The sequence below is a fragment of the Monodelphis domestica genome, chromosome 3, assembly GCF_027887165.1.
Source record: "Monodelphis domestica isolate mMonDom1 chromosome 3, mMonDom1.pri, whole genome shotgun sequence".
Classification (NCBI taxonomy): Eukaryota; Metazoa; Chordata; class Mammalia; order Didelphimorphia; family Didelphidae; genus Monodelphis; species Monodelphis domestica.
In genome coordinates, this window is record NC_077229.1 from 47572793 (window position 1) to 47585292 (window position 12500).

The following is a 12500-nucleotide window of genomic DNA, read 5'->3' on the forward strand; positions in this document are numbered from 1 at the left end:
CAGTTTATTTAGTTTGAGTGTAGAAACCCCAGGTTTTGACCTTGTCACAAGAGAGGCTCCCCCCTGAGGGAAGGTCCCACTTCACCCAGACAATAGACATCCACTTCAGCTTTGGCACAGTAGGTAGTGCGTCAGTCTCACAAGCTGAAGGTCCCAAGTTCAATCCTCGGTAAGGGTGTGATATACTGGGAAAGGCTTCTGGAGACAAAAGAGCTACTTGACTTCGGATGGGATCTGCCTCCCACCTGAAGTGGATTTCTATTGTCTGGGTGAAGTGGGACCTTCCCTCAGGGGGGAGCCTCTCTTGTGACAAGGTCAAAACCTGAGGTTTCTACACACTCAAACTAAATAAACAGGGAATTTCTAGATTTCCATGTTGAAAGTTCCAAGACAGAAGAGTGGTAAGGGCTAGGTAATGGGGGTACACATTATTGTACACAGGAAATTGTACACAGTATTGATTCCAAGATGGAAGGTAAAGGTTTGTTTTAAAGGCAATGGGGGTTAAGTGACTTGCCCAGGGTCACACAGCTAGGACATGTCTGAGTCCAAATTGGAACCCAGGACCTCCCATCTCTAGGCCTGGCTCTCAATCCACTGAGCCACCAGCTGCCCCCCCTCAGCCTCTTTAGATGGAGAGAACAAGGGGTTGGATTAGAGGGCCTTTGAGGTTCCTCCTTGCCCCATAAAGAGATTTATGGGCTTACAAGTTACTTATCCTCTGTAGGTCTCAATTTTTTTTTGCTGACCTATAAAGTGGTGGGGTTTGGACAAGAAGCCTTTAACTCTAGGTCTAGGCCAACTCTAAAACAAAAGAAAACCTGATCATTCTAAAACCAGAGGAGGAAAAATAAATAAAGTCAGAGAAGGGATGGCTAGAGCTTTTTCCAGAAGAATCCACGCTTCAACAACAAACATAAGAACCAGAGCCTCCCTTTGAACTAGAAAGGCCCATTGGAGTCCAATGCCTTCATTTTGTAGATGAAGAATTGGAAGCTGAGAAATGGAAAAGCCTGTAGAAAGTGGCCCTGGAGCAGAGGAAGGACCCAGCAGCCCTCACAATTCTGCCAGCCTCTGGCACCCTACCACCTGTCCTAAGCACTGAGATAGTGGACAGCCATGAAACAGAAAGCAGGAATCTGGCTCCTTTTGTATTCTTCATTCAAGAAATTCCCTCAGTGCACACTTGGGTTGGCAAAGGTTCACCTTGGGATCTTGGCACCAGAGAGGCATCTTTAGACATAGTTTAGCTACTTTTTCTTCTTACAGATGAGGAAACTGAGGCCCAGAGAGGGAAGTATTTGGATTGGGGTCAAAGAACTGGTCCACAGCAGTCTTCTTCCCTGGCCTTTCCTCATTTCTTCCTCAGCCTCTCTGGAGTGCGGAGGTGGCCCTAATAAACTCCAGCTGGTGACAGGCCCTGTCTATCACAGACAAACCACAAGGGAGTAGGCGAGCCAACTTTTTAATCTGGAATTAGGAGAGGAGGAGAGAGAAGGAAGATGAGAAAGGAGGGGAGGAGACAGGAGGGATGGGCAAAGAAAAGAGGCAACCTTGGAACTGGCGCCCCAGAGGGTGACAGTATGTGAAGCTGCCTCCCCCTTCCTCAGGAGCCAGGGTCAGGGGCCAGAAGGTGGGAGGGCCAGGGAGGGAGCGAGCTGTAAAGCCACGATGACGCTCCCACAGGAAGCCCGTGTCAGTTGAAAATGTGGTTTTTATGAAGCCCACAGATGTCAGAGGCTCCATTCCTCCCAGACAGGTTGCCTGTCTTATATCAAGAGCCTCAGCTCCTCACTGCCTCTGAGACAGCAGCAGGAAGGTGCCCCAGCCTTCCTCACCCTCTGCCTGGCTCACACCTGCCCGGCGCTCATTCTTCCCCCAAGCCAGAAAATGCTCCATCCAGATAGGAAAAATGTTGACAAAGCACCTGCTCTCTACAGAGCACTGGGCAGCCAGACATTGGGAGTCAAGACATCCTAGGTTTGATGCTATACCTCCTCTTTGAGTGACTGAGCAAAGGCCTGCCTCCCGGGATCTTCTTTTCCTCATCTTTGGGGATCCCTTCCAGTCTAGGCCTGGGATCCTTTCTATGCCTCAGTTTCCTCATCTGTAAAACCAATGGTTTGAACAAATGACTTTTGAGATCCCACCTACCTCGAGTTCTATGATCCTATAAGTCAGTAACACGAGTTTCAGTTTCCTCATCTGAAAAATGGGGAAAATCTGAGTAACTCGGGGGGGGGGAGGGGTTCAAATGAAATAATGCAAAAAAGGTGCTTTTGCAAGCATTAGCATGATCCCCAAATATGAACTATTGTTATAACTATTCAGACTATTATTATTTTTTTAAACCCTTACCTTCCATCTTAGAAAGACAGAAGAGTGGTAAGGGGTAAGCGATGGGGGTTAAGTGACTTGCCCAGGGTCACACAGCTAGGAAGTATCTGAGGCCAAATTTGAAACCAGGACCTCCCATCTCTAGGCCTGGCTCTCAATCCACTGAGTCACCCAGCTGCCCCCCAGACTGTGATTTTCAATTGGCTTCTGATTCTCATTTTTTTCAACAGGGTGCAGGTGAGCGCAAGATGCTATCCTGCTATTATTCTTTTCTTTTTAGTATTCTGAGGACATCTGCCCAGTGACTCCACTGAGATGTTAGCCAGCTGACAGCATCCTCAGGATAGCTCCAGAGACAGTGGGGAGTTAATTTTTTTTTAATTTATTTATTAAATTAATTAAATTAGAATGTTTTTCCATGGTCACATGATTCATGTTCTTTCCCTCCCCTCTCCCACCCCCTCCCATAGCCAACGAGCAATTCCACCGGGTCACTGATCAAGACCTATTTCCATATTATTGATATTTGCACTAGAGTGATTGTTTATAGTATACAATGTGGGGAGTTAATTTAGATCACCTTTGAAAAGCTGTAACAATTATTACTTTTTAAAACCCTCACCTTCCACCTTAGAATCAACATTGCGTATTAGTTCCAAGGCAGAAGAGCAGTAGGGGATGGGCAATGGGGGTTAAGTGACTTTCCCAGGATCACCCAGCTAGGAAGTGTCTGAGGCTAGATTTGAACCCAGGACCTCCCTTCTCTAGGTCTGGCTGTTACTATTATTTTTATTGTTGTTGCCAGGTTCTAGGAAACTCTAAGATGGCCAGTTGGAGAGAAGGGCCTGATCTGCTTTGGCAAAGAGAGTTTCCTCACCTGGGAAATCTTAATGCCAATTAAATTACCAGTCCCTTCCCATCCCCTATGCTACTATTATTAACGGGCTTAGATGAGACAGGACTTCTCTAGCAGAGTGATAACACACCAGGATGGAGAGCTATTCTACACCGGTAATAATCACAACAGACATTTCGGGAATGTTCCTAAAGTTTGCAAAGCTCTTTACAGTCTCACAGTATGATATCACCCCACAACACCCCAGTGAGGGAGAATGCAAGTAATACCGGCCCCTTTTACACAGGAGGAAGCTGCGGATGAGAAGTTAGGCTGACATGCCCAAGGCCACATGGCTAGAAAGTGTCAGAGGAGCAATCAGCAAGCGCTCTATCTATCGACAACACCAGTGGAAAATAAAGGACCAGAAGGCCAAAGCCTGAGAGTCGCAGAGGAAACTTCTCATCTATTTGTGAAGGTCACAGGAAGAAAGTGACCACGTTTGACCCCTCCCCTTCCTTCATCTCACCAACACCCCGTGGCCCTCTCCCCAGTCTCCTCCTCCCCACACAGTCCTCCGGCCCCTCCAAAAATAGGAAACAGCTGTAATATTACTCACTCACAAGGGTGAGAAGCACCGGTGGAAATCAATGACTTCCACTGGACGCTGTCAAACGAGCTTCCCTCCGATTCAGCCCCCAAGTTTCCATCGGCCTGACCCCTCGGATGCTCCCATCCTGGGTGAGCCTTTGGTGGCAGGCAGCAGCCTGGCCTTCCAGCGGTACTCTCACTGCCCCCATGGAAGGTCTGTGTGTTCCTTCTGAGCAAGGAGCCTCTCTCTAAAAATAAATACTGAGCCTTGTCCCCCACCCCCCCTTCCTTAGGGGATGATGATAATATTTCACATTTATAGCAGTTCTAAAGAGAGAGGCTGTTCTCTTTCCCCTGTCTTTTACTGCCCAGAATTCTAGAGATGTGCCATCCGTGGGCCAAGGCCCTTGGGCCACCCACTGATCTGCCCCAGGAGGATTAGCTGCTATCTCACAAAAGGACTGTGCTACTGAGGCCACCTACGGGAGGATGGACAGGACAGGAAACTAGCCTAGCTGGGTGGGGAAAGCACTGGCCTTTGTAAAGCAGGAGAATGGAAGGAAGAAGGAAGGAAAAGGGATGAGAAAGGAAGTGAAGGGATAGGGCTCGCTCCTCTTTTACTTATGGGCAAGCCAGGTCCTGTCCTCCTGGAAGAGGAATATGTCTCCACAGCTATATTATCTGGGAGATGGAGAACAGAAGACCAGAGTAGGATTGCCCCAATGAGATGGCAAGATGTCTCCCTCAGAGGCTCCTGAGATCAAATCTGTCTTTGAGAGACAAGATACTCTCTTGTATCTTTGCCTCCCAGGCTTAGGGTGCCCAATGGCCAAGGAAAGATGTCAGCTTCCCTGGTCAGACGGTCTCGATTTCACTGGGGTCTGAGAGCCAAACCCTCTCTTGGTGAGACGTATGACTCCTAAATCTTTGATCTCCTATGCTATGTAGTTTAAAGATGGGTTCAAACCCCAAATCCTAAATGTCAAGTAATTTATTTAAGTTGAAGTTGGAAGGAGAAGGAAGAAGAAGGAGGGCAAGAGGAGACCCTAATGATTTTCTCCTCTAGCAGGTTGGGCCTCCAAAGTCTGGAGGTCCAAGGCTTCTCAGTCTTGACCCCCTCTTTCTTGCCAACTGCTTTTTAGTCCGTACTCTCAAGCTAACTAAGTCTTGAAAGTGTAAGTCCAGGGAAAGATCAGAGAGAGAGAGACAGAGGCAGAGACAGACAGACAGGGAGAGAGACAGAGACAGAGACACACAGAGAGACAGAGACAGAGAGACAGAGAGAGAGACAGGGAGAGAGAGAGAGAGGGAGAGACAGAGAGAGAGGGGGAGAGAGAGAGAGAGAGAGGAGAGAGAGAGAGAGAGAGAGAGAGAGAGAGAGAGAGAGAGAGAGACGAGAGAGAGAAGAGAGAGAGAGAGAGAGAGAAGGGAAGGGGGAAACCTTAGGAAATGGAGTCTGTGAATGGTTCTGCCCAAAAGTCCAAATCCACAGTCCCCCTTGAGGATTGTAGGTTGCTGTAACTGAAGGTCTCAGTGGAGGCATTCAGGGTTTCAGAAGGGATAGTAGATCTCCAAAGAAATAGGCTTCTTCCCAGCTTCAGGAATCCGCCCTCCCTCCTCTGGCTCCCAGCTGGAAGTGAGTTGCCACTTGGATCTTCAGGCTTCTGATTCTCTCTTAGAATTCTCAGCTTCTTTTTTCTTTTCCCTTCCTCCACTCTCTTCAGCTCATCTCTCCCAGAGTTGATCTCTTGTCAATGTAAAACCTCTCTTCTCTTACATCTTACAAGACCACCTACTAGCTGTGTGTCCAAAGAAGAGTCCCCATAAGCTCACTGGCCCACAGCTTCCTCCTCTGTTTAAACATAAATAAATAAAATCGGGGACAATATCTATAGTCCAAAAACACTGGAAGGTTCCATGGGACAACATACATACAATGTACAATGAACAAGCCTGCAAAATTCAGAGTGAAATGTGAGTCTAAGTTCCGACATTCTCTGTTTTAAAGACCCTCCAGGCCTAATATTCTAGGCTGTGTGCATCTTGTATGTGCATATATACACGTGTATGGCTGCATGTGTGCATACACAGGCTGCCTCCTCCATTCAAATGGAGACTTCTTGAGGACACAGGCTGCTTCAGCCTTTTCTTTCTGTCCCCCAGTACTTAAGACACAGTAAGCACTAAATATATACTAGTTGATTTTTTGACAAATTCTCTACTTACCAATCCTTCTTTATTCTGATATTCCCCTCTACTAAGGCCCCTCCAGCTCTGAAATTCTCTGTTCTAAGAGCCTCTCCAGCTCTGACATACCCTGTTCTAAGAGCCCCTCCAGCCCTGAAATTCTCTGTTCTAAGAGCCCATCCAGCCCTGAAATTCTCTGTTCTAAGAGCCCCCTCCAGCCCTGAAATTCTCTGTTCTAAGAGCCCATCCAGCCCTGAAATTCTCTGTTCTAAGAGCCCCTCCAGCCCTGAAATTCTCTGTTCTAGAGCCCCTCCAGCCCTGAAATTCTCTGTTCTAAGAGCCCCTCCAGTCCTGAAATTCTCTGTTCTAAGAGCCCTTCCAGCCCTGAAATTCTCTGTTCTAAGAGCCCTTCCAGCCCTGAAATTCTCTGTTCTAAGAGCCCTTCAGCCCTGAAATTCTCTGTTCTAAGAGCCCTTCCAGCCCTGAAATTCTGTTCTAAGAGCCCTTCCAGCCCTGAAATTCTCTGTTCTAAGAGCCCCTCCAGTCCTGAAATTCTCTGTTCTAAGAGCCCCTCCAGCCTGAAATTCTCTGTTCTAAGAGCCCCTCCAGTCCTGAAATCCTCTGTTCTAAGAGCCCTCCTCAGCCCTGAAATTCTCTGTTCTAAGAGCCCCCTCCAGCCCTGAAATTCTCTGTTCTAAGAGCCCTTCCAGCCCTGAAATTCTCTGTTCTAAGAGCCCTTCCAGCCCTGAAATTCTCTGTTCTAAGAGCCCTTCCAGCCCTGAAATTCTCTGTTCTAAGAGCCCTTCCAACCCTGAATTCTCTGTTCTAAGAGCCTTTCCAGCCCTGAAATTCTCTGTTCTAAGAGCCCATCCAGCCCTGAAATTCTCTGTTCTAAGAGCCCTTCCAGCCCTGAAATTCTCTGTTCTAAGAGCCCCCTCCAGTCCTGAAATTCTCTGTTCTAAGAGTCTTTCCAGCCCTGAAATTCTCTGTTCTAAGAGCCCTTCCAACCCTGAATTCTCTGTTCTAAGAGCCCTTCCAGCCCTGAAATTCTCTGTTCTAAGAGTCCTCCCAGCCCTGAAATTCTCTGTTCTAAGAGCCTTTCCAGCCCTGAAATTCTCTGTTCTAAGAGCCCTTCCAGCCCTGAAATTCTCTGTTCTAAGAGCCCTTCCAGCCCTGAAATTCTCTGTTCTAAGAGCCCCTCCAGCCCTGAAATTCTCTGTTCTATAGAGCCTTTCCAGCCCTGAAATTCTCTGTTCTAAGAGCCCCTCCAGCCCTGAAATTCTCTGTTCTAAGAGCCCCTCCAGTCCTGAAATTCTCTGTTCTAAGAGCCCCTCCAGCCCTGAAATTCTCTGTTCTAAGCTACTAATAGTGACAAGTTAGTTGTCTACAGGCAAAGGTGTGACCTCCTGAGAGGAGAACTAGGGCCAGTGTCCAGCAATGGAATAGGCCACCTTCAGAGGCCTTGAACTCCTGGGTTACCCCTAAGACACTGGCAATGGCTGCCAAAGGCTGGGAAACGTTCAAGGCTGAAGGGGGGATTCCATGGCCTATGAGGCCCCTTCCCACTAAAGGGGCAGAGCGTCGGGAACAAAATCTTTCTGTATGTAGTTTGGAGGGCCAAAGAAACAACCTCCTCCCTGCTTATGTGGCCATATTTTGGCAACGAAGGTGATTGAGAGAAAAGCATATTGAACTTGGAGTTGGAGGACCTGATCCCAGCTTCTCCATTTTTAGTTAACAGCTGACTGCGCCTGGGGTCTGACAGTCTCTCTGAGCCTCAGTTTACTTAATTAGAAATCAAGGGGTTTAGACTTGGATCTTCTTTAAAGTCCCCTCCAGACTTAAGTTCTATGATGACCTTCGGCAAATCTCCTGAACTCCAGAGTCTTGTTTACCTCATCTGTAAAATGGGGGGGGGGGGGGGGAGTTGCTCTAGAAAGTCTCTGAGGTCCTCATAGAAGCCTCTGATCCTATGATAATAGCTCCCATTTACATAGTGCTTTAGAGTTTACAAAGAACTTTGCATATATTATTTATAATACTAAAGTAGGCAGGGATTTGGGAAGGAAAGAAGGTGGGTAACTGGGCACTCCTAGAACTTTTCTAGAGCTTAAGAAAGCAAATAAACTTTTTACGATAATCAGAGCAGTACAGGAACTGCTTTCAGTCTGCAGAGCACCTTCCCTTCATTCTCATTCTCTAATTTGATCCTCACAACAGACCTGGGAGGAAGGAAGGGTGTCATTGTCATTCCCATTTTTCAGACAATAAGACTGAGGGTCTTCAGGGTTGAAGATTTAGAGAGTGAAGGATCTAGGATCTATCTGAACTCAGGGCTCTCCTGATTCCAGGTCCAACATAGTATGGCTGGAGACAGAAAGACAAAGAGAGAAAGAGGGGAAAGGAGAGAAAGGAGGGGAAGAGGAGAGAAGAGGGGAGATAGGGTGAAAACAGAGAGAGAGAGACTGAGACAGAGAGACAGAGAAAGAGAAAGAGAGGGAGGGAGAGAAAGAGGGAGAGGGACAGACAGAGAGAAAAGAGGGAGGGGGGGAGAGAGAAAGAGACAGGGAGAGAGAGACAGAGAGGGGGAGAGAGGGACAAAGAGAGAGAGAGAGGGACAGACAGACAAAGAGAAAAGGGGGGAGGGGGAGAGAGACAGAGGGAGAGAGAGACAGAGAGAGAGAGAGGGAGAGGGAGGGAGAGGGAGAGAGAAAGGAGAGAGACAGAGACAGAGACAGAGGGGGGGAGAGGGAGAGGGAGGGAGAGAGGAGAGGGAGAGAAAGAGGGACAGAGAGAGAGAGAGAAAGAGAGAGAGGGACAGACAGACAGAGAGAAAGAGGGAGGGGGGAGAGAGAAAGAGACAGGGAGAGAGAGACAGAGAGGGGGAGAGAGGGACAAAGAGAGAGAGAGAGAGAGAGGGACAGACAGACAAAGAGAAAAGGGGGGAGGGGGGAGAGAGAGACAGAGGGAGAGAGAGGACAGAGAGAGAGAGAGGGAGAGGGAGGGAGAGGGAGAGAGAAAGGAGAGAGACAGAGACAGAGACAGAGGGGGGAGAGGGAGAGGGAGGGAGAGAGGAGAGGGAGAGAAAGAGGGACAGAGAGAGAAGAGAGAAAGAGAGAGAGGGACAGACAGACAGAGAGAAAAGAGGGAGGGGGTGAGAGAGAAAGAGAGAGGGAGAGAGAGACAGAGGGGGGAGGGAGAGACAGACAGACAGACAGACAGAGAGAAAAGAGGGAGGGGGGAGAGAGAGAGATAGAGAGGGGGGGGACAGAGAGACAGAGAGACAGAAAGAGAGAGGGACAGACAGACAGAGAGAAGAGAGGGAGAAGGGGGAGAGAGGGGGGAGGGAGGGGGGGGAGAGAACAGACAATGAGAGAAAAGGATCAATCTGCCTTACTCCCTGCTTGGTGGTCCCATGGGTCAAAGATATTGGCACATCCTGCCCTGCTTCTTGGTGGTTGTTAAAAGGATCTCCAGTAGGGAGCAGAAAGCTCATCCATGTGTTCCTAGTTTATTTTCCAAACTCCTACTCATTGAGACCTTTAAAAAGTCTCTCTCCCTCTCAGTCTCTCTCCCTCTCTTTGTCTCCATTTCTATCTCTTGTCTCTCCCTCACCTCTCCTTTTTTTTCCTTTCCATTTTTCTATCCAAGTCTCTCCCTCTGGCTCTCAGGTGCTGGGGGGCTTTGGTATGTTCCTTCTCATTGTCTCTCAGCTCTGCTTGCTGAAGGCTTTCATTTCTTTATGGATCACCTCAGAAACTAACACTTCTAGGGGCAGCTCAGTGGCTCAGTGGATTGAGAGCCAGGCCTAGAGATGGGAGGTCTTAGGGTTCCAATCTGGCCTCAGACACTTCCCAGCTGTGTGACCCTGGGCAAGTCAATTGGTTCCAAGATGGAAGTTAAGGGCTTAAAAAAAAAATAAGAGAAAGAATTGAAATAATGAAGTATTAATATGCTAAGGAAGTAGAATCATCTTCCCAGTTATCCCTCTTTTTTTTTTTTAACCCTTATCTTCTGTCTTAGAAGGATTAATCAGTAAGGGCTAGACAATAGGGGTTATTTGACTTGCCCATGGTCGCACAGCTGGGAGGTGTCTGGAGGCCAGAGTTGAATCCAAGACCTCCCATTTCTAGGCCTGGCTCTCTATCAGAAATGCCCCTGTTAGCTCTTTCTGAAACATCAAAGAAAGTCTCTGATTGAACTGGAAGGGAAGCCGAGATTATTCCAAGATTAGATACTCCCTCTTCGATAAAAATGGACTTTGATCACATAACTGTATTCATAATACTATTAGCAATTTTAATTTGTAGTATGATAAATATCAAAAGATGTAACCCATAGAAACAAAAGCTCTTGGGGGGGGATCCTCAGTAATTCTTAAGAATGTAGAGGATCCTGAGACCAAAGAGTTCGAGAATTGATGAATTAGAGAAATACAGATGAAAGGAATTCTGTGGTTCAGTCTTACACCTATCAGCTTAACAAAGAAGAACATAAGGAAAATGATGTTTGGCATCTACAGGAAAACAGACACCATAATGCTTTATTGGTGGAGCTCTGAATTGGTCCAGCCATTCTGGAAAGCAATTTGGGACCATGTTCCAAAAGTCACTCAACCGTGAATACCATTTGATCCAATGGTACTATGAATAGGCCTCTACTCAAAAGCAAAGAGGAAAGGGACTCATATGTACAAAAATATATATTTATAGCAGCTCTTTTTATACTGGCAAAGAACTGAACATTAAAGGAGGATCATCAATGGGGAAGTGGTCAAGTAAACGATGGTATATGAATCTAATAAAATACTATTCTACCATAAGAGATGGGGGGAAAGAAAAACCTAGGCAGACTTGAATGAACAAAGAAAAGTGGCCTTCTAGAACCAAGTTAGAACAATGTACGCAAAAACATTTTAAAAACAAGTTTGAAAGACTTAAAACTCATCTCCGCAGTATTCAATGAAGATTCCAAAGGACCCAATATGGCACCCACATCCTAACATCTTCTCTGACTATGTAGCCTTTGGCTTCTGCCTTCGCTTACCAGCTCCTACTCTTTAAGCACAACATCCAATCCCTGGACTCCTCGACTCTACTCCGCCATCTCCCCTGCACTACTTCTTCTCTCTCAGTGGGCTCCTTAATGAACTAATTCAGTTCGACATAATCTTCTCTCGAATTCCCAGCCCCCTTATCTTTTCAGAGAGGAAGGAGGCAGAGATTCTCTCTCTATTCCTCTCCTGTGGCAATGCCTCCTTGCAGGAGCCCAAGGAAAACTGGAGGCAGAAAGCAGGTTCAAGGAACATGGTCCCTGGCAGCAGAGAAGAGAGTCAACTATGGATTCAAGGGAAAAATATACCTAGCAACTGGGAGGGGAAAATGCAAAGAGTTCAGCTGAACCACTATCACAGCAAAAACTTTCCAGGAAAAAACTGCAAGAGGACGAGGAATAGAGGAACATCAGAACCCTGTAGTACATGAGCCATGAGTAGCCTTCAACACAGGTTCCTTCTATGCAAGCCACATTGACTCAATGTGTACTCTTTTCATTGACCCTATTTGTAATTTCAGGAATTTGTACACCAGGATTTTGCTGTGCAATCTTTTTTTTAATACGGGGGCAGCTGGGTAGCTCAGTAGATTGAGAGTCAAGCCTAGAGACGGGAGGTCCCAGTTTCAAATCTGGCCTCAGACACTTCCCAGCTGTGTGACCCTGGGCAAGTCACTTAACCCCCATTGCCTAGCCCTTACCACTCTTCTGCCTTGCAAACAATACACAGTATTGATTCAAAATAATAATAATATTTTATTTCTTCCCCTATTGCATGTAAAAAACAATTTTTGAGCATACTTTTTTTAAAAGTTTTGAGTTCCAAATTCCCTCCATCTGACTCCTTCTCTGACTTCCCCTATCCCTAAGATGGTAAGCAATCTGGTATAGATTTTTTTTTAACATGTGTAATAATCTAAAACAGTTTTCCATATTCATCATTTTATGGAAGAGATCTTAAATTAAAAAAAAAGAAGAAAGAACGTAAAAAATAATATACTTCAGTCTGCATTCAAGCTCTATCAGTTCTTTCTCCGAAAGCAGATGGCATTTTTCATCATGATTTTCTGGGATTGTCCTGGATCACTGCATTGCTGAGAATAACTAGGTCATTCACAGGTGTTCATCAAGAAATAGTGCTGCCACTGTGTACAATGTCCTTCTGGTTCTGCTCATTTCACTTTGCATCAGTTCATTTAAATCTTTCCTGCTTTTGCAATCTTTTTTTTAGTAGACTTTACTTTTTTTTTCTTTTATTTAATTAGATGATTTAGAATATTTTCCCCTTCCCGTATCTGGCACGCAATTCCACTGGGTTTTACATGTGCCATTGATCAAGACCTATTTCCATATTATTAATATTTGCATTAGGAGGGTGATCGCTTAGAGTCTACTTTCCCAGTCACAGCCCCCGTTAACCCATGTGATCAACCTGCTTTGTAATCTTGATAAGTGCTTTTAACTTTTCATCTATTTGCTGACTATTAAGGTAAGCTCA

The 12500-nt window shown here is 46.3% G+C and overlaps 1 protein-coding gene across 15 annotated transcripts in view; it reads right to left on the reverse strand.

Annotated features, from left to right (window-relative positions):
• The window catches only part of PITPNM2 (phosphatidylinositol transfer protein membrane associated 2), a 280414-nt gene that overhangs the window by 220333 nt on the left and 47581 nt on the right, over positions 1-12500 (reverse strand). The window contains exon 1 of one of the 15 annotated variants that reach the window (XM_056821844.1): positions 3792-5082. The exons of the other annotated variants lie outside the window; for them this stretch is intronic. The gene's annotated coding sequence lies outside the window, so the exon portion shown is untranslated. Of the gene's footprint in view, positions 1-3791; positions 5083-12500 lie in introns of those variants that run through there. 15 annotated transcript variants of the gene reach the window in all.